General features: G+C 47.1%; 1 long non-coding RNA gene across 1 annotated transcript in view; it reads right to left on the bottom strand.

The window, feature by feature from the left end:
• Nucleotides 1–2,650: 2,650 nt before the first annotated feature.
• The window catches only part of LOC146072571 (uncharacterized), a 100,956-nt gene continuing 76,887 nt past the window's right edge, over nt 2,651–26,719 (bottom strand). Inside the window, exon 3 of the long non-coding RNA XR_014473191.1 lies at nt 2,651–2,736. This is a non-coding gene — a long non-coding RNA (uncharacterized LOC146072571). The remainder of the gene's footprint in view (nt 2,737–26,719) is intronic.

Raw genomic sequence — 26,719 nt, 5'->3', positions numbered from 1 at the left:
AGCTGTGAAAATGAAAAATTAAATTTTTTCATTTTCACAGTCCAGTTGTATCAAAATTGGTGAAACCCCTGGGGGTTTGAAATGTACACTATACCCCTAAATGAATTCCCTGAAGGGTGTAGTTTGCAAAATGGGGTGACTTGTGGGGGAGGTTCCTAACTTTTAGCACTTATGGTGCCTAGAAACCTACATGGTGCCTAAAAAAAAATCTCATAAAAAGGAGGCTCCAAAATCAAGTAGGTGCTCCTTCTATTATGAAGCCTGTGGTTTGGTCACCGTGCACACTAGGGCCACATATAGGATATTTATGAAAACAAAAGAATTGGGGGAATCAATTTTTAGTCACATTTCTCTAGTAAAATCTACTGTATTCGTTAGAAAAATGTATTAAAATTGAAACTCTGCAAAAAAAAAGAAATTTTGAAATTTCACCGACACTTTGTTTTAATTCCTGTGAAACACATAAAGGGTTAACAAACTTCCAAAATGCTGTTTTGAATACTGTGAGGGGTGCAGTTTTTGAAATGGCATCATTTATGGGGGTGTCTCACATACAAGTCCCTCAAAGTCACATCAGAACTGAACTGGTCCCTAAAAAAATCAGTGTTTGAAATTTTCTTGAAAATTTGAGAATTTGCTATTCATATTTGAAGCCTCCTAGTGTCCAAAAAATTGAAAAGGAAGTTGAAATAATGATTGCAACATAAAGTAGACATATGGTCTTTGTTAGTTATTAACTATTTTGAGTGGTATGTTTATTTGTCTCACAAGCAGAAAATGTGACATTTTGCAAATTGCAAAATTTTCCATTTTTTCACGACATTTTGGTATTTTTCACAAAAAAACACAGACTGTATCGACCCAAATTTACCACTAATTTGAAGTACAATGTGTCACGAGAAAACAATCTCAAAATCACTGGGATAAGTAAAAGCAAAAAAAAGTTATCCCCACTTAAGTGAAACATGTCAGATTTGAAAAAAATGGCTCTGTCAGGAACGCAAAAACTGGCTCTGTCAGGAAGGGGTTAATACTACTAGTAATAACAATGTAAGATAGCTCAAAAAGCATACCATTTTTGCCTTAAACATTTAAAAATAGATACAGTAAATAAAAGGCAAACCAATGTGTAGACTCCCTCTGCCTAAGTTTAACTAGCACTAGTGACTAGTGAATAATCTGTCCAATAAGACATTGTGGGTCAGATACAGCGCAGGTTGGATACAGTGTGGCTTTTATACAGTGCAGGTTGGATACAGTGTACAGTGTGGCTTGGATACAGTGCAGGTTGGATGCAGTGCAGGATGGATACAGTGTCACTTTGATTTAGTGCAATTTGGATACTGTGAGGGTCAGATACAGTGTGGATTGGATACAGTGGAGTTTGGGTACAGTGCAGTTTGGATACAATGCAAGTTACATTGTGGGTTGGATACAGTGTGGCTCAGATACTGTGCAAGTTGGATACAGTGTGGATTAAAGTTCAGGCTGGATACAGTGTAGTTTGGGTACAGTGTGGATCGTGGCTCAAATACTGTGCAGGTTGGGTTGGGTACAATGCGAGTTACATTTTGGGTTGGATACAGTGTGGGTTGGATACAGTGTGGCTCAAATACTATGCAGGCTGGATACAGTGTGGGTTACAGTTCAGGTTGGATACAGAGTGGGTTGGATGTAACAATAGTTCCCTTACTGTGACAGCAGGAGGGTCCCATAATTGTTAATGTCCCTGATGACGGCTTGAGCGGTTTCTTAAGGCCAACATCCACTAGTGCAATTTGACCACTTTTTATGTGATTTCAACGCATTGCTGCATCGGATCGCATGAAAAGTGATACATCAAAGGTACTTTTCCTGTGTTTACAATGCAAGGTGTGTTGCTGTGCGCATCACAATCGCAGAGCAGAAGGGCTGCCATGAATATTCAATATCGCAGCCCATAGTCCTTGCTGAGATTGTATATTATACAATGTATGTGAAAGGACCACTTACAATGTATCATATGCAATCCTGCTGCTCGGCTGTGTTGGGGGGTATTGCATGCAAGGTACCGCATGCGATACCTCGCCCTAGTAGATGGGGGCATTTATTGTCCATCAGCACAGAAGCAGCCTCAGGGTACATTCAGCAGCAGCCTCTGATTGCATAAGGAAGCAGTAGCCCCCGCTGCCTCCTCTTAGAGCACAAGAATGCAGGGAACAGGCAATGTCAAAGTCCCATTGATCTCTCAACCAGCAGTCAGCACATTGATTTCAATTGAACTTTTACATTTGTTGCCTGACAAACCTTGTGAGATCTGACAGGAGAAGATGTTGTTTTGCATTATTTGGAGATCTGAGTCCGGTCCCAGATCGGATAGGCTCGGTTCTCTAAGAACCAGGCCCGCTCATCTCAAGCCATAGCAAGACTTCCAGGGCATGATTGAACTTGGAGAACCACAAGTGTCAGCTTGCCTGGGCTTCAAGGGCCCGCTGGTACCTGCAATCCACCTGTAAAGAAAATATATATAAAAAAAAAAATGTACACAGATAACGCAGAAAAATAATGAAATAATATCTCCCAAACACATGTATATATTCTCAGTTACCTATTTATTACTTACATAATCTACAGGGAACAGACTTGTTCAGCCCATGCAGGCTTTTCACAGTGTGTTGGCAAAATAAACTCTAAGAAGTCCAACGTCTAGTCAGGCTCAACCGCCCTAGCGCTAGTAGCAGATCCAATGGTGAGCCACTTTAAAATAACGACATTAACATCATTTAACATTCAATGTAGACCATTTTTAAAAATGACAATTAATTTAAACATTTTAACCAGACTGTTTGAATTGCCCAAATAAAATTGGACTGCAAATGGTTACAAATTAATTTGTTGCAGTTGTATGGTACTGTGCTTTTACTTCCTGTCCAGTTCATTCCAAACCAGCTCAATGGCCATTCAATGATAGGAAGTTTAGAAACCCGTGTTTAGCTATTGTAACCCTCCACCGTAATAGGCTGGGCATATGTTTATTGCTAGGTTTCTTTTCAGCCTCATACAGTGGTTGGTCATGATAGCTGAACACTAGGGTTGCTAGAGAAACTTTATCACTTCGGGGTGCTTATAGTAATGCTAGGTACACACCAGAACGATCCTGATCATTAGCAGATCGTGAGCAGATTGTGTGATGGTCACACGATCTGTTGGAGCGCACGATCTGTTGGAGTGCACAATCTGCATCTGATCCCAATCCGATCTGATCTGTATCCAGTTGAATAGATCTTTTACAGATCCTACCTGCAGCAGAAACGACCAAACGACCAGCGGGGACGTGCATCGGATCGGATCAGATCAGATCTAAACATGCCCAAACATGCCCAATTTACCTACAATCAACATACAATCGGTTGGAATTGGATAGAAATTGGGGGAATTGAGGATAAATCGTTCTGGTGTGTACCCTACAGTATCAAGAGTTGGAGAGATAGACATCTGAAAGCCAGAAGGCAGCCAGGACGGTATACGATACACAGAGACAAGCTCAATAAACTCATGTGTTTTTCACAAAAAGCTTCTGCAGAAGACCTGTGTTACCATCAGCTCAGTAGTAGCAGCAGGCCATGAGGTCATTGCTTGATGCAGGTCTACACATATGAAGTGGTGTATGTTAGGCCTTGGTAAGTGACCATGGACTTAGGCTCAGGTAACTCATTATGTATATAAATATTCATGAGTGTTAATGAGAGAGTGAAAATCCTCTATTACTGGCAGAAGCATGATTAATTGGCTATTGGGAAACCTTCTGTGGCACAACAAATGTTCAATCAATGCAGCACATAAGGACATCCAATGAATGAGAAATAGAATATGGTGTGTAATGTGCCAATTAGTGAGTACAAATAGCAAAACCGAGTTCCCCAAACTCACTAGTGTATTGCTGAGTTATCCGTGACAATGTTCCCTGTCTCAGAATGATCACATGAACCTTTGTCCACAGCAACAGCTACATTTATTAATGTCGAAGAGATTCCTGAGTGGATACAGTTTAATAGCTGAATTCTCTCCAATAAAATATTCAAGTGCTCAAGTATTTTGTTTACTCTGCTCCAGTTGCTAAGAACAGTTTCTCTTATTGGGCCAGATGCACTAAGCGATAAAATGGAGAGTGATAAACAGCCAGACAATCAGCTACTACCTGCCAAGTCACAGACTGTTTAAAAAATGTCAGACAGGAGCTGATTGGCTGGTTGTTTATCACTCTCCATTTGATCACTTCTCAAGCTTAGTGCATCTTGCCCATCGACTGAAAGATGTGGAATGAAAAATGTTCAGTAAGGTACAGTTGAATCACCATTGCCTACTATCATAGAATTTCTGACAAACTCACACATTTTTGGTTAGTCTCACAGGCACCTGAGAGAACAGCTCACCCTCCTGCATCACTTTTTAGAATAATACGGGGGGGGGGGGGGCGGGGTGTTACTGTGGGGACACCTTCCAATGGGACTGTATGTAGAGTGTGTGACTGACAGGTAGGACTTCCAATGGGATGTCACTGCTAGTCACAGTGATGCAGGTGCAGTCATGGACTGTGGCCCTTATTCTGATCGGTGCAGACTTTTCCGCATTCTTTCGGATGGCGTTTTTTAGCCGTCTGCGCATGCGTGGAGAACGCGACGCGCATGTGCCACGCATGGTCTCCGTACTTGTTCTCACTAATCCCGTACAGAACTGTGCACCGCATACATTCGGCCAATAGGGGTGTGTTATGGGCGTCATGCGGAATGACACAGGGGCGTAGTTTAAAAGTGGGCTAAACTGGGCGGAAACATGGGCGGACACGGGGGAGTACACATATATTGGTAGGCGTGCATTCGGACAGCACGCCGAATGCACGCGAACAAAAAGGGAAGAAATGTGCGGTGTCCAAAAGGTTACTCTTGCTTTGCGGACACCACTCGGTCATGCGCTAGGCAATCGGAACGCCTAATCAGGACGGACGCACCTCAACCAATGTCACCTGAACCCAATACAATCACATACTTTACCCATTACTTGTTAATTACACGCTTCTCACTGCTACAATTGGAAGCATTGCAGCTTAAAGGGAACATTACATGCTGCACTTGTCACACACTTTAACATTGCAAATAATGCACACAACTTAATAATATTAATACTAATACACATGCCACTTCTGCATGTCTAAATTAATACAGACATTTGTGGGGCCAAAATAACATTTATTAAACAAACTTAGGCAAAAAATGAAAATACATAACAAAACAAATGGTACCATACCAGGACCAAATAAAATAATAAAGAATAAATAGCCACAGCAGAATCATTGGGAACACATCAGGTGGCTTCACAACAAAAGTACAGCACCAACACTTCAAGTACAGCACACTGAAACAGGGCAACAGAGGAACCAAACATGACATTTGAACCGCGGGCAAAAGTGGTGACCCTGGGCACGGATTTGGACACAGGCTGCTGACACACACAGCTCAATGGAAGATTTGGGAAGACATAACGGTGGAGATTAATGGGGACACAAGTTCATTTGCGAGCACGTTTGGCCCTGGCAGGCTCCTTGCCACGTGCAGCAGCTCTTGTGCCTCGTCCACGGCCAGAGGCTGATGGTGGCTCATGTGGAGCGCATGCTGGTGAGGGGGTGGATCTTCTTCCCCCTCTGGCAGCAGGGAGTGATGAGGATGGTAATGCACCCGAAGCGGGTGACATTAGGGCCCTATTGCTGGTAACTAGCTCCACCATAAGTTCATTATGGCGGAGGAGGAGGTCGTTTTGCCGCAGGGCTTGATCAGCCAGCACCTGCAGGCTACCAGCAATAGCTTGTTGGCTGCCAGCCATAGCTTGCTGGCTGGCACTCATAGCCTGCAGGCTCTCAGCAATACTCTGCTGGCTGGTGGTCAAACCCTGCAGCACCTCCTCGGCCCTACGCACCCGCTCGAATGCCGACTCTCCCTGCTGCACAATACTATCCAGCACACGGCCCCACATGGACAATTCAGCCGCAGACAATTGTAAACTTCAGGTACTCACAGGTCCCACTTCTTCCTGGATGTCGATCCGGATGAACTCAGGGGTAAGTACTACTTTTTATTTACAGGTGAAAGCTTCTTCACAGGGACTCACAAGAGAGTTTAAAGGAATTTATTCCAACATTTCCAAGCAATAAATATAGGGTTTACAAATTATCACGTGCTGTTTCGGAACAATAGCTATGCACGGTAACAAGTCTTCACAGTAGTTAAGCAATACAATACACAAATTGTTTTTATTAAACCGGAACATGTACTCCTTCTCTGCGACTCTCCTTTCGTCACGTTTCCCTCAATTAAACAAACATAACACCTTACCGTATTTACTGAAACAGAATTATGTAATTAATACAAATGCTTAGTGGCAATAACCGAGGTTCCTATGAACAGATGCTGCAATTACTTTAGATCAAGCTATTTAATTTCTATTATTGCGCAATAATACCTTAACTCTATCTATATCTATACCAATGTATTTACTGTAAGATTAACAAACGCTTTTTATTCTCTTTAGGTGATCACCCAATAACCTGAGTCCCACAAGTCTACCTGCAATCAGGAGGAGTCCCTTTTTATTCTGGCTGTCCCTGGTAAGTATTTAAGAGGATTATTAAACAAACAGCTACGTCTCACTGCAGAGTGTAGGGATCACAGTACTGTAGGTATCCCACTACGGTATGCACTGGAAGTCCTCTGGGGCGTCCCCTGGCTGGAGCCGGGTTTAGCCCATAAGCATTCTTCTAGGTTGTGCTACAGAATCCTTTAGTTCCTCACTGTATAGCTGTCCTGTTTATGATATCAACCTTGGCATGCAAGTTTCCACTAGGTGCAGGCTACTATTTATACAGTTGTCTATAGCCTTTTCGTTACCGTGGTTACAGCTTCTAGTTACTGGCTCCTGGCATGAAATCTCTGTAGTGTTCTCTCTGCAACAATGTAGGGAGTCTTTTAGCTCTTCTATCTAGCTTCCCCAGGCCAGGGTAGCCGGGTTTCGCTAAACTTTCTCTAGGTTGCACGGACTGGATTTATAGTACAGAGGTTCCCTGGATAGGTCCTAACTCAGGAATGTGTCCCCTGGCTGCTGAGCCGGGTTTAACACCCCTAGACCTTGCCTTAACTCATGCAATACACCTGTCACTGTTAGCGTACTCCTGCCTCTGCTTGACAGTCTATTACTGCGGCGGGGTGGCTACTGATATGAGACTGCCTTTCCCAGATGGGACTTGTCTTTAGCAGTTTATGCCCAAAATCGATTACATGGGGCGTCTGTGCAATATGCAGTCTAAATTCAGTGTCAGCGTATGTGCTGGGATAACGCGGAGAGTGTAGCGTGTAATGGGAGAAGTATGCTGCAATGAGGGCGGAGATAGCACTCACCACACCTCTTGGCGTCTCCTTCTAGGTCACAGGGCCCGGCTGGTCACCGCCTCCAATGACGCCTCTTCTCCGTCTCCGCCTCCACTGCCGCCCCCGATGACGCGGTCAGCAGGCTCCGCCGTCGGGATCCACTGTACGGCTGCTGCGGCTGACGTCTCCCTTCAGCGCCGCCGATCGTTTACCCTGCCGGGGTTGACAGACTCCGGGACAACACCTCCGGTAAGTCTCCCGATCACTTCCAGCCACGCTGTCCGTTGCGACTATGCTGCGTAGCTCTGCACAGACTTGTCACCTCAGGGAACTGCGCCACAGCCCCCAACGGCTGTTCTTTATATATCCTCCGGCACGCGCCCTCTGTTTTCCCCGCTCACTGCACGAGCTGTATATCTTTATTCCTCTCTGTTCCTCCGGTAGCTGACAGGAGGCTCGCGCTGTCCGCGAGACTTCCAACTTTATTAGGCTAATGTTTCACAGCCAGCATCGCAGGGACCAGGTTCCCGCTGTACCCTTTACACATAAGTCCAGTCCTGCAAGTTCCCCCATGGGGACAACACTTTAAAGACACAACAGTATATAAACATTTCAACATCCTCCATAAGGACCAACTAGCTTAACTTTACATACTGGGTGGGGTTTACATACTCCCCCGCTGAAACTTGCTGGTCCTCCAGCACAAATTTTTAACAATGCATACTATTGCTGAATGCACAATAGGTGTCTATAAGATTATGCAGTTAATCATCGTATCGACGGGGTGGAACCCCTCTTGTGGTCCTGGTGGACCTTCTCAATCCCACAGGCTCGCCGGCTGTCCGGTTCTCCGCGCCCTCTATTTGATCCGCCTCGGGTCCGGAGGACAGGACAGCGGACTCACCCAGAGGATCAACAGTTTCCCTAATGGGAGGTACATAAGCGGTTTCAATTACAGGGTTTGAATTAACATCAGGGGAATTAACAACCCGGCTTCCGTAGATGGGCCAGAACATCTGCAACATTTCTTGAAAGAATCGCTGGTCATCCATCTCTTCTGTTGGATTCGGGCTTTCGCTTGTCAGCGGGACTCTCAGTGCTTCTGCTCCGGATCGATAACACTTCTTGAGTTGATTTCTATGGACGTTGTGGGTTACAGTGGTACCCTCTTTGAGCACTTGGTACACGTCGATATCACTTTTAGAATGGCCGACCACTCGATATGGGGTTTCTTCCCAGAAGGGGTCCAATTTGCTATGGCGTCGATTGTCCCTTCTCCAGACCAGATCACCTACTTGTAGTGGTTCGGCTTTAGCGGTTTCGTTATAACTCTGTGTCTGTCGATGTTGAGCTTGCCTGGTCGACCGTTCTACGAGATTGTATGCGGCCTGTAACCTCTTCTGATGTTCTTGTACCCAGTCACTGGGGGACAGTCTCTCTGGAGTAACCTCAGAAGGGACATTTAGTTCGAGATCTGCGGGTAACCTCCCCTCTCTTCCGAAAAGCAAATAATACGGAGTGAAACCGGTGGTGCTATGCTCCGTGTTGTTGTAGATAAATGTGATTTCGGGTAGCAGGACGGGCCAATTCTTTCTTTCGGGCTCAGGTATTGTCCTTAAGATGTTGATGAGAGAGCGATTCATTCTCTCGCAGGTCCCATTTCCCTGCGGGTGGTAGGCTGTAGTGCGTATTTTTGTACATCCATATAGCCGGCATAGCTCCTGGAAGAGTTTGGATTCAAATGCTGGTCCCTGATCTGTTAGGATCCTTTTGGGGTATCCATAGGGTCGCACAAACGCTCTCCATACAATTTCGGCGGTGGTGCTGGCAGATAGGTTTTTGACGGGTAAGGCCACGGCATATTTTGAGAAGTGGTCGATGATGGTAATCGCATATTGGTATCCACTGGAACTGGGCTCAAGTTTCACGTGGTCAATGGAGATGAGCTCCAAGGGCTGATGGCTGAGAATGGAGTGCAAAGGGGCCTTTTGTGTCTTGGACGGGTGCTTCTTTATCGCGCAGGCGGAACATTGCTGACACCACTCCTCTATGTCCCGCTTCATGCCCACCCAATAGAACCGCTGGCGAATAATGTTTTCCATCTTGTCAGTACTGAAATGTCCAGAACAATCGTGGTAGGCACGAAGAACAACATCTCGTTGCCGGCAAGGGATAAGAATCTGTGTGACGGGCAAGTGAGTCTTAGGATGAACAGTGGATCGGACTAGCAGGCCTTTCCGAAAGTGAACTTTATCCCGCTGCCTCCACAACTGGATCAGCTCAGGCTCAGCTTGTTGACGTTCCTCCTTATTCCAACCTCGCCTGGAGGATAACAGGTTTTGTAACTCCTGGAACACGGAGCTGTCTTGCTGTATCTGTTCCCATTTAGCCTCTGCAGCGGTATCATCGAGAGTGATCTCATTGCTAGTGCAGACCAGTTGAGGCCGAGACCGGGGCTCATGTTTGCAGGCGAGTAGGGCATAGAAGGCCGGCATCTCTAGATCCTCCCAGGCATCCGCCTCATTTTCCTCCTGGCTTTCCTCATTAGGCATCCGGGATAGGGCATCGGCATTGCTGTTACTCTTTCCACTCCGATACTTAATGGTGAAGTTATAGTTGGCCAATCTGGAGTACCACCGTTGCTCTAACGCTCCCAATTGTGCGGTGGAAAGGTGAGCGACGGGATTATTATCGGTATATGCCACGAATGGGGTGGAGAACAAATAGTTCTTAAATTTCTCCGTTACAGCCCACACCAATGCCAGTAACTCTAATTTGAAAGCGCTGTAATTAGCGTCGTTCCTTTCTGTTCTTTTTAGGCTTCGGCTGGCACAGGCAATGATGCGCTCTTGGCCATGTTGTCGCTGGGACAGAACCGCTCCTAATCCCAAATAGCTTGCATCCGTGTACAGGATAAAGGGCTGATTAAAGTCTGGATATGCCAACACGGGCGTGTTAGTCATGAGCTCCTTTAATGCTTCGAATGCCTTCTGTTGCCGCTCGGTCCACTGGATGGCCAGATGTTTACTGGTATGTTTCTTGTCGATTCCCCGTAACAGTTCATGAATGGGGTTTACCACCTGAGCAAAGTTCTGTACGAATCGGCGGTAATACCCCACAAATCCGAGGAAGCTTCGTACCTCCCTTACATTGGTAGGCACGGGCCAGTTTTTGATAGCTTCAATCTTTTCTGGGTCAGGAACCACGCCAGCGGCACTAACGACATGCCCCAAATATTTGACACTTTCTTTTAACAGATGGCATTTTGCAGGTTTGACTTTCAATCCGTACTCGGCCAGGCGTTTGAAAACTTCGTCTAGGTGGGCTAAATGTTCATGATATGTTTCAGAAAAGATTATAATATCGTCCAGATAAAGTAATACCATATCAAAGTTTCTGTAACCTAGACAATGTTCCATTGCTCGTTGGAATGTTCCGGGGGCATTGCATAACCCAAAGGGCATGCGATCGAACTCATAGAGTCCCATAGGCGTGGTGAATGCCGTTTTTTCTCTGTCCTCCTCAGCCATCTGGATCTGCCAGTATCCAGACGTGAGATCGAGTGTGGAAAAGTATGTGGCGGCTTTCAAGGCGGTAAGCGACTCTTCGATGCGCGGCAATGGGTAAGCGTCTTTGTGTGTTATTTGATTAAGTTTACGATAATCTATACAAAAACGCAGATTTCCATCTTTTTTTTTTACAATCACGATCGGTGCCGCCCACGGGCTGTGGCTCTCGTGCACCACCCCTGAGGCCTTCATCTCCTCCAATAACTTCCGAACGGGTTGGTACAGGGCGGGTGCAATGGGGCGATATCTCTCTTTGATGGGAGCAGCATCCCCGGTGGGTATATGATGCCGAACTGTTTCCACTTTCCCGAAGTCGGCGGAATGCTTGCTGAAAGTGGCTGCATTTTCCTTGATGACTCTCAGTATGCCTTCCTTGAGTTCCTCAGGGGTCCGTTCATCCCCTATGTGAATTTCCTTCCACCACGGTTGTTCTGCTACTCTGGTGGCTGCGTCCTCTTCGGCCTGCATCAGGTTCAAGGTTACGGAGTCGTAGATGTCCGGAAAGTCAACCCAGGATAATTGGGCAAGGGTATAATTCCGATGAAGTCTTACGACGTAATCGTGGGGATTCAGAATCCGCACAGGGACTCGGCCATCTGTCACCGTCACCAGAGCCCTAGCGATGATGATATCCGTTCGACCGGGCACAGCGCAGGGTTCCACAATAGCATCGTAGGGTCTTCCCGAGGGACCACACCTGGCTTTGCCCCAAATAACAGTCTCGGAATTTGGCCTGAGAAGTATAGCCTTTGGGTCGGTGGTCTTGACTTTTCCCACCTTTCCTTCTGCATTCAAAAAGCTGCGCTGCGCCTGGAGGACTCTGATCACTCTCTGTAGGGGTGGCTTTAATGGTTGTGGTACTTGTCGGACTCTAAAGGTTAAAGCTTCAATAAGAGCCTCTGGGCAATGCGCCAAAATGTTCATGCCGATGATGACGTCTGGGACGGTGGGATCGGCGACGTCCGTAATGATGAACCCCTGCTTGGAGAGGACGGCTGGTCCTACTTGAAATTCAAATTCACAGTAGCCCGTGCATGTGATGTCAAGGCCATTCCCTGCCAACAGTCTCAGCCAGGTTGGAGGTGGTGGTTCGGGGTGGTCTAGGCCCCAGAAATGTCGATACGTCTCACTCTGAATGGTGGATACCTGAGAGCCGGTATCGAGTGTAGCGGAAAACGGTATGCCCCCAATTTTGACTGATATGGTGGGGCAGGGTCCAATATACTGTTCACACCAGCCCTGGGGTTTGTGGCCTATTGAAGGGGTGGGCCCCGAGGGTCGGCCTCCATCCTCGGGGTTGGCACGTTTAAACTCTCCTCTTCCCTGCAAACCCTTTCGACGTGTCCCGCCCGGCCACATCTCCGACAGATCGGTCTGCCCTGCGAGTCGAACTGGTCAGAAGCTCGTCTTCCTTGGCCATTGCCCTGCCAGTCATTTCGGGGTCGTCTGGGCCCGGAGCGCCAATTACCCTCAGTTCTCCCTGAGGACCCTTTATTGGCCAGTCTCTGCATATCCCTCCTCATGTGGGCCATCTCAGAGGATAATTCTTCCAGCTGTCCTCGTAGATCAGGGGCGGGGACTTGCCCATACTGAGCAGCTGGGGGCATTCTTCGGGCACGCCCGGACGATTCTAGGTGCGCGCTCTCCTCGCCTGCAACCCTTTCCTGGTAGCCAGGGAGTTCGGGGAAGGACAAGTCTGCTTTTGGTATTGTTCCAATCAACTTGATGGCCTCTTCCTTGAAATCTAAGAAGGAGACTCCCACCTTCTGCAGTCGTAACAGTTTCAACTGAGATTTGATATTGCCACAATGAACTCCTTCAATGAGGCGGCTGATCAGCGTGTTGTCCACGTCTACGATCTCTGTGCTACTGACGGCATTAATATCCTGGTAGGCCTCTAGTACACCTAAGGCGAAATCCCGTAAGCTCTCCGTGGGCTTTTGTCTTCTCGCGTAGAACCTGGACTTAAGTTCAGATAAGGGCGTGATCTCGAACGTGGTAGATAGCCTCTTAAACACGTGCTCCGCGGTTTCTTTCTCGGTTTCTGGCCAAGACAACACTTCCCGTAAAGCCTCCCCTTTCAGTTGTCCCATCACAATCTCTACATGTTGTTGTGTTGTCAGTGTGTAAATTTTAAGTATGGATCTCATCTTGTTCCTAAAATCCGTGAATGTAGCAGTCTCCTTTCTTGGACTTTCTCCGGAATAGGTGGGTAACCAAGGGGTTCCAAAGTAGTATGGCATGGTAACTGTACTTCCACCCGTGGCACCCCCTTGACCAAGTGCAGGGTCCGCCAGAGGGCCAGCCCCGACTGGGCCAGGTATAGGATCTGAGGAGGAGCTAGCTACCACCGGTGGTTCCTGCTGTCCTTGGCTTCCTGCTGCCTTTTCTCTCTTTGTTTCTTCGTCCGCCATTTTCCCGGTCGGATCCTGTTCGTGCGACGCCAAATATAAACTTCAGGTACTCACAGGTCCCACTTCTTCCTGGATGTCGATCCGGATGAACTCAGGGGTAAGTACTACTTTTTATTTACAGGTGAAAGCTTCTTCACAGGGACTCACAAGAGAGTTTAAAGGAATTTATTCCAACATTTCCAAGCAATAAATATAGGGTTTACAAATTATCACGTGCTGTTTCGGAACAATAGCTATGCACGGTAACAAGTCTTCACAGTAGTTAAGCAATACAATACACAAATTGTTTTTATTAAACCGGAACATGTACTCCTTCTCTGCGACTCTCCTTTCGTCACGTTTCCCTCAATTAAACAAACATAACACCTTACCGTATTTACTGAAACAGAATTATGTAATTAATACAAATGCTTAGTGGCAATAACCGAGGTTCCTATGAACAGATGCTGCAATTACTTTAGATCAAGCTATTTAATTTCTATTATTGCGCAATAATACCTTAACTCTATCTATATCTATACCAATGTATTTACTGTAAGATTAACAAACGCTTTTTATTCTCTTTAGGTGATCACCCAATAACCTGAGTCCCACAAGTCTACCTGCAATCAGGAGGAGTCCCTTTTTATTCTGGCTGTCCCTGGTAAGTATTTAAGAGGATTATTAAACAAACAGCTACGTCTCACTGCAGAGTGTAGGGATCACAGTACTGTAGGTATCCCACTACGGTATGCACTGGAAGTCCTCTGGGGTGTCCCCTGGCTGGAGCCGGGTTTAGCCCATAAGCATTCTTCTAGGTTGTGCTACAGAATCCTTTAGTTCCTCACTGTATAGCTGTCCTGTTTATGATATCAACCTTGGCATGCAAGTTTCCACTAGGTGCAGGCTACTATTTATACAGTTGTCTATAGCCTTTTCGTTACCGTGGTTACAGCTTCTAGTTACTGGCTCCTGGCATGAAATCTCTGTAGTGTTCTCTCTGCAACAATGTAGGGAGTCTTTTAGCTCTTCTATCTAGCTTCCCCAGGCCAGGGTAGCCGGGTTTCGCTAAACTTTCTCTAGGTTGCACGGACTGGATTTATAGTACAGAGGTTCCCTGGATAGGTCCTAACTCAGGAATGTGTCCCCTGGCTGCTGAGCCGGGTTTAACACCCCTAGACCTTGCCTTAACTCATGCAATACACCTGTCACTGTTAGCGTACTCCTGCCTCTGCTTGACAGTCTATTACTGCGGCGGGGTGGCTACTGATATGAGACTGCCTTTCCCAGATGGGACTTGTCTTTAGCAGTTTATGCCCAAAATCGATTACATGGGGCGTCTGTGCAATATGCAGTCTAAATTCAGTGTCAGCGTATGTGCTGGGATAACGCGGAGAGTGTAGCGTGTAATGGGAGAAGTATGCTGCAATGAGGGCGGAGATAGCACTCACCACACCTCTTGGCGTCTCCTTCTAGGTCACAGGGCCCGGCTGGTCACCGCCTCCAATGACGCCTCTTCTCCGTCTCCGCCTCCACTGCCGCCCCCGATGACGCGGTCAGCAGGCTCCGCCGTCGGGATCCACTGTACGGCTGCTGCGGCTGACGTCTCCCTTCAGCGCCGCCGATCGCTCACCCTGCCGGGGTTGACAGACTCCGGGACAACACCTCCGGTAAGTCTCCCGATCACTTCCAGCCACGCTGTCCGTTGCGACTATGCTGCGTAGCTCTGCACAGACTTGTCACCTCAGGGAACTGCGCCACAGCCCCCAACGGCTGTTCTTTATATATCCTCCGGCACGCGCCCTCTGTTTTCCCCGCTCACTGCACGAGCTGTATATCTTTATTCCTCTCTGTTCCTCCGGTAGCTGACAGGAGGCTCGCGCTGTCCGCGAGACTTCCAACTTTATTAGGCTAATGTTTCACAGCCAGCATCGCAGGGACCAGGTTCCCGCTGTACCCTTTACACATAAGTCCAGTCCTGCAAGTTCCCCCATGGGGACAACACTTTAAAGACACAACAGTATATAAACATTTCAACATCCTCCATAAGGACCAACTAGCTTAACTTTACATACTGGGTGGGGTTTACACAATCCCGGCGGCTGCTGCACGGGCCTGCTACTGGGGCCAGGTGGCACAGACTCCACAACCTCCTCAAGAGAATCTTGACCAAGCGGTGGCGATGCTGTTGAACAAGAAAATTGAAATTACCACACATTCCATGCAAAATGTTAAACATCTACTTATGGCCTTGCAAATAATTACCTTCTAGAGTAGAAGCCATCACTTCCGCTGGGGACTCGCTGTCTATAGTGCTCACCCCCCGGACCTCCTCCACTGCTATACAGCACTGGGCCATCTCTTCCAGGGGGGTGAGCTTCAGCTTGGATGGCATGGGGCCAGCCCCAGAGGTCTGGCTGTGTTGCCACCGGTCGGTCAATTTCTTCTTGAGGTTGCCTTTGAAGTCGTGCCACCTGCAATCAAAGTGTACATATTAATACATGTAACTCCTCATGTTTGCTGTAGCACCCATTGCAATCTGAAACATAATACAACATGTGGCTACTGACACCAAACTTACATTATATTCTTTTTTCAAACCAATCCTTAGAAGATACAAAAACAGTCACCCTCCAATAACTATCAATTCAATGTCATGGCCTACATGTCTGTGCGTCCAAGCAACGTGAACACCCATTGCCCAACTAGATCTAATATTGAATGTAAACATTACTGGACTTGTACTACTCTAATGTAACACACATGTACTTGCCTCTTCTTAACATGCTCTGCCTGTCGAACTTGTGGAGCCACTGCATTAATCTCCGCCGTTATCTCCTCCCAGATCTTCCATCTCCTTGTGTGTGTCAACTTCACCGCTGGACACTCAATTAAATCACGTGCCCGGGTCACCAGGATGTCAAGCTCCCGCGGTTCATATGCCATGTTTCTTGTTGTGGGTTCCCGTGTTGCCCCACTGCGGCCACGGGCACTGGCACTGGCACGGGCACTGCCACTGCCACGGCCACGCCCACCGGTTGCTGTACCTGAAGTGCTGGGCTGGCTACTCTGTTGGGAAGCCACCTGCTGTGTTCCCAATGATTCTGCTGAGGATGGCCCAGCTGCTGATTGGCCTGCTGTTGACGGGCCAGCTCGGTCCTCTGGGTTGAGGGGTACATAGGTGGTGTTGGCCTCCATGCGGGCCAACAGATTATGCACCACCTGCTCTTCCTCTGAGTCTGACCCTGCCATGTTTGCAACAAGTGTTTGCCTTTCTAGGACCACTTTAAATACTATTTCTGTAATTGGCGTTAATCAGCTGCAAGCTGCGTTCCGTACGGCCGCGTCCCGTACGCCAGCGTCAACCGTGCGGCGCATACGGGCCGCCCCTTGGTGTGGAAAAATATTCCCAAAAAACCTGGCAAACTCAGTAAGTCTGATTTATTTGCTAAATGCAGATTCCAACACCAATGACCAAATACAACTGAGGTCAGACATGACATGTATATTTGAATGTACTTCTGTACTGTGCACTTGTTTGCTATGTAGTACAACTGACACTACCCATTCCATATGTCAATCCAGTCCACCACTTAGCCACAAGTAATCAGTGCTAGCATCCAAATCACATGTGAAAGCACTCCAAATTCAGGCTGTATGCTAGCTACTTTTCATTCCACCTCTGTATTAGGGGCCAGTAGAAGGTAAGTGTACACATGGCAGCATGGGCAAATTTTTAGAAAAGGTCTGCCACTATTTGCTATGTTTCTGTTGCATAGCTTTCATTATAAAATACCTGTTTACTACCTTGTTGAGTTAGGTGTTAGTGTCTAGTGATGCAGACTATTTCACCTGGTGCTTATACCCATGTTTGGGGAATGTTATAGATTATATATAATGTGTTTACATCTTAGTTTAGACTGTGTGTTTAGGATGGGGGTGCGATGCAATGGGTTAGCCGTATGTTCGGGCGCATACACGCTGTTAGTGTAAAAATGAACAATAAAGTTAATACCAAATATCACTCTAACCAACCAATGACAGCACATGATAGTTTGATTAGTGCCACTCCTAAAATGGCTTCCTACCAGCGTGCAGAACCCTTCTCCACTGCGGAGCTACTGGCGCTGGTAGGAGTGATGGAGAGGAGACTGGGGCAGGCAGGCCCCTTCATAACTAATAGGGACAAGCGCCGGGCATATGTTGCGGCCCGGCGCCGCATATTCGCCCGCACACATGTGCGGAGGACCATCGCCCAACTGGAGAGGCGATGGTCCGACCTGCGGAGGCGGGAGCCGGAGCGTCTGCAGGCTCTGAGGCGGCGTCTGCAACGCTGTAAGTATTTTGGGCAAATACATATAATTGACAGAGGGCAGGATTCTGTCTGGTTCACAATTTTTAAAATGGAGAGTAACAAACAGGCAGCCAATCAGCTCCTACCTGGCCTTTTACAACTACAGTCTGTGACATGACAGGAAGGATCTGATTGGCTGCGTGTTTATCACTCTACATTGTATCACTTTTGAAGGCTAGTGCATCTAGGCCATTGAGTGTTTGCATTTTAACATTATTAAATATTAATATTACATGATGTCAATTGGGAGTTTATGACATAGAAAAGCCATATACTATATGTGTGATATATAACACATATATATTGTGGTTATGAGATGTACTTGTTAGAGTTATTTCAATGTGAAATGACTCTTACCCATTTTGTATGTTTAACCCACAGCACGGGAGAGAGCAAGACAGGCCCGTCAGGAGGCCCAGGAGGTGGCCAGTGCGGAGGCCACAGAGGAGGTGGCCAGTGCGGAGGCCACAGAGGAGGTGGCCAGTGCGGAGGCCACAGAGGAGGTGGCCAATGAGGAGATGGCCATTGAGGAGGCCAGACAAGCGGGGGCCATTGACGACGAGTCACAGGACCTGAGCTATGTCACAGAGGAGGACACAGAGGAGGCACAGGAGGTCGGGCAGGAGGTGGAAGTGGTGGAGGAGGAGGTGCCCCTACCCCTGGAGGATGTTCCACCACCTCCCAATGTGGAGGAGGATGACCTGGTCGAGCTGCCTGCCAGGGGTAAGTAGACATAATGCTTCATTAGTGAGTTAGGTACAGGTTGTTATGTCGCACAGCTGATTCAATTTTCCTATAATATAGTAAAGAGTAGTCCCAAAAAATGGAAAACAACAGACACACTTTGGTGTTATAGGCCCATGCTGCTAACGTGCAATCTGGATGCTCATGTAGGTGATGAGTGTTAATTTATGGATGCTCTTTGTATAGAAGCAACAAAAACACTTCTATGGAATATGGGCAGGCCTGATTTATACTGGAGTCCCATGTGGACAGTTTGCATGGGCCCCCCTCTAGACAGTGTGCCCGTGTTGTTGTCATGTATTTTTGTAAGGTATTATGTATGATGGATTGAGCTTAGAAATTGATAGTTGGATGGAAGCGGATTAGTTCTGCCCTTTCACCTATGTGTCAAATGTGACAAGGAATCATGAAGTAATGGGCAGAGGAAGTAGCCGAGCATTTTCCTGTGGTATCTATTCTATCTATTCTATCTATTCTATCTAGCTATCTATCTAGCTATCATGCAGTTTAGCTATTAAGCAGTAACATGCAGGTATATATGTATGGGTCAATGTGGCATGTTGTAGCGGGTGTATGTTTTGAGTTGAGTGAGGAGTCTTTGGCCAGGACAAGTGTGAGTGATCCTCAAGTGTGGTTGTGTTTCTGATATAGAGATTGTGAAATGTATATGTCACACAAGTGTGTGGGTGTGGTGGCAGCATCATGATCATATATTTCATGACATAACATACAAGAGTGGATAAGGTTTTTTTTGTATGTATGATTTTGCATGGTGTAGGTCATGGGTCCTCAAACTGCGGCCCTCCAGATGTGGTGAAACTACAATTCCCAGCATGCCTTGCCACAGTTTTAACACTCCCTTATAGGAAAACTGTGGCAAGGCATGCTGGGAATTGTAGTTTCACCACATCTGGAGGGCCGCAGTTTGAGGACCCATGGTGTAGGACTCATGGGTCTTCAACCTTTGGCCCTCCAGATGTTGTGAAACTACATGTTCCAACATGCATTGCCACATTTGTTCCTATAAGAGCATGTCAAAAAACCTCAGGGCATGCTGGGACATGTAGTTCCACAACATCTGGAGGGCCACAGGTTGAAGACCTGTGGTGTAGGTACTTAGGATTGACTGTACAAGGTGTACGTGAGTAGCATAATTAATGCTGTACCCCCTTTCTCATGCACACAGATTACCAGGAGCCACCCCAGGGAGTGAGAGGGGCTCTCATGAGGTTGAGAGAGGACCTGAGGCGCATGACGGCCCATGTGGAGGACCTCTGTGTCCTGCTGCTGGACCAGTGATAGGGGTCCTTTTTTTTGTGTTTTATTTAATAATTTGCATTTTTGAATAAAAGTTTGCACTTGTTTAAGAAGTTGTCTGTGTGTTATTTTAGTCTTTAACATTAAAAGTATAAAAAGCTTTTAACACACAAACATGTGGATGTTTAGATATGTACACAGCAAAAGGGTAGATCACATTTTTATCCCCATAGGGAATGTTAGGGTTAATGTATAGTGCTTGTAAGTGTTTAAGGATCAATTAGCTAAATAACAGATGACCAGGAGCAACAATCTGTTCTCAAAGTGGTTTGCTAATTGCATAAGTGTGTCATGTGATCTATGTGGGAACTTTGATAACAGTAGTCTTGTTGTATGCGGATGTACACCGCATCTGTGCGTAGTGGCCGGTTCGCGTCCGTTCTGACGCGGGAAGGCCGTGCATACGCGGACAGACCGTGTAGAATCTGAGTGTTTCCCCCGCACACGCATGGTTTATATGTCGTCCGTACACACGCCCTGTTCTTACAGAGTGAGTCCGTCCGAATGCGGAGGACACGTGGGCGTTTCTACGGACGATGGCCGCACGCTGCCGCACAGCGATGCGTGCGGGCCGCACCGAAAGAATTCGGGAATATCCGCACCGATCAGAATAAGGCCCTGTATCTGGATTCAGGGAAACTGGGTCGGCAGTAAAGCAAAATATACCAAGCAATATGGATCTTTGTCTTCCATGGCATCCACTGAAGGGGACCTCTGATTTGACTGAAAAAGTAAGTATTTCAGCAAAACGTCTACCATATATGCACCAAATTTTACTTTATTTGGAATTATATTTTACCTGGATTGCTACCTTTGATTAAACACGTTTTACATAAATCCCTATACTGCTCTGTGCTGATTAACTTTTCTCCACCATTTTTATTTTAAAAACTGCTACTTGGTGGCATATCTTTTCATTTCAGTGTAGGTGTTAAAAAGAGGACACAGGGCGGGATGTTGTCTTCCGGGTTTGTGACCCGGGAATCCATCTGCGCATGCGCAGAGTGATGCGCCGGCCGCAGAGCATGCTGGGAGGGATCCGTGACGGATCCCTCAAACAGCGCTGCAGTAAGAAGCCCATAGGCTTCTGCAGGGAATCGCCAGCTTTTGCTGGCGATTCCCTCCGCAGCTCTGCCACTGTGTAGGGGCCAGAGAGCATACAGAAATGCGGTAAAAACCGCGATAACTCGGTTTTTACCGCATTTCTGTTTTAGAGAATCTCCCCCCAAATGATAAGTTATGTCAAAAGGTATTTTCTGAAGGAGATAATAACTTATAAACAGCTGTCCACTGTAGTGACCTCTATGCATTAAAGGACTACATACTTTTTTGTGTTTTCGCTTATCATATTTTAAATAAAATATTAACAAAATTATAGTATAACATGCAAATGTAAATAGTATAAAAAGACAAAGGAGCATTTTTACTAATTTTCAGGTTCATTCATTGATTCATATAATTACAATTTATTTTTGTGGCATTAAGAAAGTACTTTATCTTTACGTATGTAACGTTATTCAAATCCATGGACAGGAGTGCTGATAAGAGCCTGTCTCTGCGATGTATTAGCAGTAATTGTATTCATTTACTTCCAGGGCCAGGCCTCGCTACTGTCTACGGATCCCTCTCCTGGAAACTCATAGTTTACAATGGCATTATCCATGGGGGCAAGCTCCAAAATGCAGATCTACAGTATCATTTTAGCAGCCAATAAAAATAGGTAATTGTAGCAGACATCACCAATAGCTACAGTTCCCTCCAGGGGCGTAGCTAAGGGTTCATGGGCCCTGGTGCGAAAGGTCAGCTTGGGGCCCCCCTACATACAACAACGGCCCCCCCGGCCGAGCACCTGATGAAGCTCATGCCACATGGTGGGCTGCTGGCATATTAAATCAATATATTTAATATACTTATTTAATATGCCAGCAGCCCACTACTAAGAATCCATGTGACATGAGCACTGCAGACAGACAGGTGAAACAATGCTGAATAGTCTCAGCTCAGCTTGAGTGATAATTATTTACACATCACCTTGCTCATGCTGCAGACTCTCTGGAGGAGATTGATCTGTGTGGCAGGCAGCGGCTCCGGACCGGGACCCGTGACCTGCGTCCTCCTGGACTCAGAGATCCCCCCTCAATGCGCGCCCCGACTGGCCACTGCACCATCTCTGCCCATACTTGCCTACTTTTGGAAACTAGTTTCAGGGAGATTTTAGATGGTGTGAGTTCTTTCATGGCACGCGGATGAAAGGGCGTGTCATGTACGAAGGGATGGACGCCAAGTTACGCACACACACAAAAGAGGCCAGTGTTAGCCAGTGGTGCAAGTAGAAAGTAGTGGTACTGGTAGTGCACGCCGCAGGCATGGTCATATGTCAAATGGGAGTGGTTACATGAAACTAGGGGAGTGGCTAAATGACAATAAGGGCAAGGCCACATTAAGCCACACCATAATTTTTATTGCACACACCGTAATACTTATTAAACATTACGCTAATCACACTGTAATGCCCATTTCACATTATTGCGATATACACCTACTGGTTTATGAGCTGCACGTGCCAAATGTAGAGTGTCAACCGTGGGGTGTTGTGTCTATATATGACAGAATGGTCCTAGCATTAGGTACAGTATAATAACATTTATTAACCAGTCACAATGTTGGCAGAAACGTGAACAAAAAAAAATACAATTAATAGAAAAATAACATCAGCACGAACAATATAATTAAAACATTGCACATGATATGGTATGGTGTAGTGAACAACGGATCTGTGAACATCACTACACCATGAATCTACATATAAGACACAAAGCTGTTTATGGTCAAATTATAATAAGATAACAATGAGTGATCAGAAAACTAGCTGCAAGGGGCCGACACACTTGCCTCCCAGAGACCCCGCGTTGGTGGTGGTGGTGGTGGGGGGGGATGCGGTACAGTGGGGTTACTTGTAAGGCCGCCTATCACTAAAATTGCAGGGCCCCATATCCAGTGTACCTCCTGCAACCTCTATAGTTACCCTACTACACAGGGGTGACCTATAGACACATACAGGTGTCAACACCAGGGGATAGATTTAGCCTACACCACACACACACAAAAGGGGACAGAGCCAGCTTACACTGACACACACGCACAGGGATCACCTATATACCCACACAAGGGTCAGTGCCAAGATTTAGTGTCAGCCTATACACACACACACACACACACACACACAGGTCAGTTTACACAGACACACAAACAGGTCAGTGCTACCCTGTACACACCCACAGGGGTCACCTATAGACACACATTGGATCAGTACCAAGCTACTATGCGCACACACACACACACACACACACACACACATAGAACATCACACACCTAGCTTGACACAGTGCAGCCTATGGAGCTGCTGAGGAAGAACTACATGCACGAACCTGCAGCCTGGGCACTCCTACTCCTCCCCCATCCTCTCCACGGAGCTCCCAGCTGGCCCTCACTGTCAGTCTCCCAGCAGCTCATCTCCGCAGTAGCTCCCGTCACTCCCCCTCCTGTATGTCTCCAGCGTGCAGCTGGGGTTTGGAGGAGAGGGAGAGATCCATCGCTGCTGCTGCCACAACCTCGAGGCTCTGGTGAGGGAGCTGTGTGGTCAGGTCTCCCTGCTGCCCTGGGGGGCTCACCACAGGCTCTCACACTGCAGAGAAGGATGCCGAAAACGGGAGGCTCCCGCAGAATGCGGGAGTGTAGGCAAGTATGTCTCTGCCTCACATAATTTGCGCCATTGAGGGCAGTCTCATCCGTCCCCTGAGTGCGCAGGGTGCGGGGCTGGCTGCACGTAACGTCATGACGTCACACAATGCCCGCCGCAATGCACTCATGGGAACGGAGCCGGGGAGGGGAGAGCCAGCGCACCGCACACTCGCACAGGGCATCAATCACTGCAGCGCGCCGCCGGGGCCAAGGAAGCTAATACTGCTGAGCCGAGCGGGCAGCTGAGGGTATGACAGTGGCGGGGGTTGGGCCCCCCTGGCTCAGGGGCCCGGTCGCAGTTGCGACCGCTGCGACCCCTGTAGCTACGCCACTGGTTCCCTCCTATACATTCATGTGATGTTAGTTATCATCTATATATATATGTATAGTGTCCGTGTCTCACTGAAACACTGCCATCTGTTGGCAGCAAGTGAAACTACATCTAGCTTTCAAAGCATTTGCTTCGAACGGGCTTACACTGCCATCTGTTGGCACCAAGGGAAAGTACATCTAGGCTTACTAGTCTACAATGTTTCTTTTATTTTTGAGCCTCTAGACTCCCTAGACTTCCATTTACTATTTTAAGTTTGATGGTTACATTTATTGTATGTATACACAGGTCTTTGTAACTGTTTTTCAGGTATATGTAATATTATTATTATTATAATTTTATCTATAAGGCGCCACAAGTGTTTCGCAGCGCCGTACAAAGGAACAGTACAGGGAGACAAAACTTAGCATTACATAAAAAAAAATTACAAAATAGAGTACAGGTAAAAAGAATGCCACAGTTTAATACACATTACAGCTTAAATATAAGTAGTGAGGACTCAATTAACATACAGTACTACTAGAGGCTTGTGGCCAATGATGGAGATGAGTATGCGGACGAAGATGGTCACTGAGTGTTTGAGTATGGAAGAGCTGTGAGTGACATGTGAATAGAAGAGGGCTTTGACAACAGGAAGGTGATATTATGCACATGCACAAACAGAGATGGGCCCTGCACTAACTTAGCTCTAAAGCTAGGTACACACTGGAACGATGTGATAATGACATATCGCCTACATCGCTCAGTGCTATGGCACGCTCCTACTATTGCTAGCAATAGATGATTGTTTGATGTCCTGCACATAAAACCAAGCAATATTGCTAGTGACCTTGTTTATGCTAATAAAGGACGGAACATGATCGCTGATGCTGCTTCATCATCCGCGTTGTAGGCCATAGCCTGACGCACAATCTGCACCCAGTATAAGACACATGCAAAATTTGATGGTGCGCCAGATGGTTGCATGTAAAGACCAAGCAGCATTGCATCATATCAGTCCTTGCATGTCAGGCTGTACACCAGAGCATGGCTGGTAGGGGATTTTCATATCTATCTATCTGATATATGACATTACAAATATAAACCTGGAAAATCATACAGACAGTTTTTGCATGACTGCCAGCCCGGAGGATGCATGTAAAGCCAAGCGGTACACAATGGGTTAGTGTGCGAAGATCACAGAACATTAGGACAGAAGTGAGTATTGGCCACATTGCTCATTAAGACAGGCCCGAGGCAGCCACTGCTTTATCTGTCAGATCAACATGTCATCCAGCATCGCTCTTACATTGATCAGTACACGATGCAATGAGTCACTGCTTAGACCTACAGCCAGTTGCTGTACTGTTCATTTACAGTGTGCATTTAAAGTAGAGATGTCATTGTCAGGGCTCGGGGCTCTGGTGTCCTGGGCTGTGGCAGTAGTGAGCCAGTGGTAGGTTCTGGGAACAGGAACACAGGAGGTCTCAGATAAGGATAGTTCATATAGCACTGGGCACTGCGGGCATAGCTAGGTGGGGGAGTTGACAAGACTCTGATCAGATGCGCGGAGTCTAACCCCACCGACAGTTTTCATCAGGGACCCACGAAGGAGGTTTGGACTCAGTGGTGAGGTTGCGGCTCTCTGACTGAGTTCCCACACCTAACTGGGCTATCGCGGGAGATGGTAAGGGAGTGGTTGTGTACTTGAGACAGTGGTACTTTGGACTTGGACAGGATGATCTAGGAACTGTTGGTGGTTTGAATGTATGGACTGCGTCGGCCTGAGAACCAGAGAGAATTGGACAATGGCCGGTGAGAGATGTTGATGGCATGGGAGCCAAAGAGAAGTGTCAATGGCCCCGGAGCAGAGAGATATCAATGGCCTGGGAGAGAGAGGGATATCAATGGCCTGGGAGCCGAGAGGGTGGTCGTCGGCATGGTAGCCGGCGCAGGAAGGCCTGGAAGTAGTGGACAGACAGGAAAGACTTTAGAGTCAACGCCTGTGTCAACTAGGGATTCGATGATGTTAATGGCTTTGGGAGCCAATAGCAATCCCTGCTGAGGGATGCTGGAATGCTCTGAACTCTTCCCTTGGGAGCTGTAGATGTTAATCAGCTTGGAAGGTAACCTGCCGGATGGTTAACCAGGGAGATTTGAATAGCAGCAGCAGCAGAGGATCACACAAGTATAACATAGGAACTCTGGAACAGGGTACCTGCAACCTAGACGCTGACTTCTGGAGGTACTCAGGGATCAGAATAGTTGTTCAAGGCGAGGGGGAAGGGCCCATTGTGATTGGCTGCAAGCCACAGCATCAATTAACTCCAGGAAAATACCTGTGCACACCTTGATCACATGGTTCAGTGCACAGGTCAGAGTGTCAAGGTCACAGGAAAACTATTGGGAGATTCAGTCATGTGACTGCAGGTGTCATGGCAGTGCCATGCAGTGTGGGATCGGCTTGGGATCAGTGTAGACACTGACTAAGACCCAGGGAAGTGCCATGCAGATCTTGCCACGGAGAGTACTTGGTAACAGCGCAGTACAGGAACTTGCGCCACAGGATGCACCAGCGGGCGGGTAAGGAACACGGATGTGGTCGCAGATGCGAACGCGCGCCGCAATTTCTGACAGTCATAAGTTAATGAGATAGAGGGACAAATCAAGTAGGCGATACTACACTACACATTTTGCATGATTCTGATTGACTCGATAAGCTGCGAAGATTGCATAGTAGCATACCGAATCCCAGAGAGCCCTGCCCGCCAAAAACTCCACAGCCGCTGTATCCCCTCGCATGTGCCTGCAGCAGGAGAAATCATTTTGTACATTTGCAGGGGAATGCTCAGCATTTGCATGGGGAAGCCCATGAAACGCTGGGCTATCCCATGTCC

Source organism: Crinia signifera, chromosome 4 (genome assembly GCF_055691185.1).
Source record: "Crinia signifera chromosome 4, ASM5569118v1, whole genome shotgun sequence".
NCBI classification, from domain to species: Eukaryota; Metazoa; Chordata; class Amphibia; order Anura; family Myobatrachidae; genus Crinia; species Crinia signifera.
The sequence above is the reverse complement of the archived record's forward strand: the minus strand, read 5'-3'. Positions and strand labels throughout refer to the sequence as shown.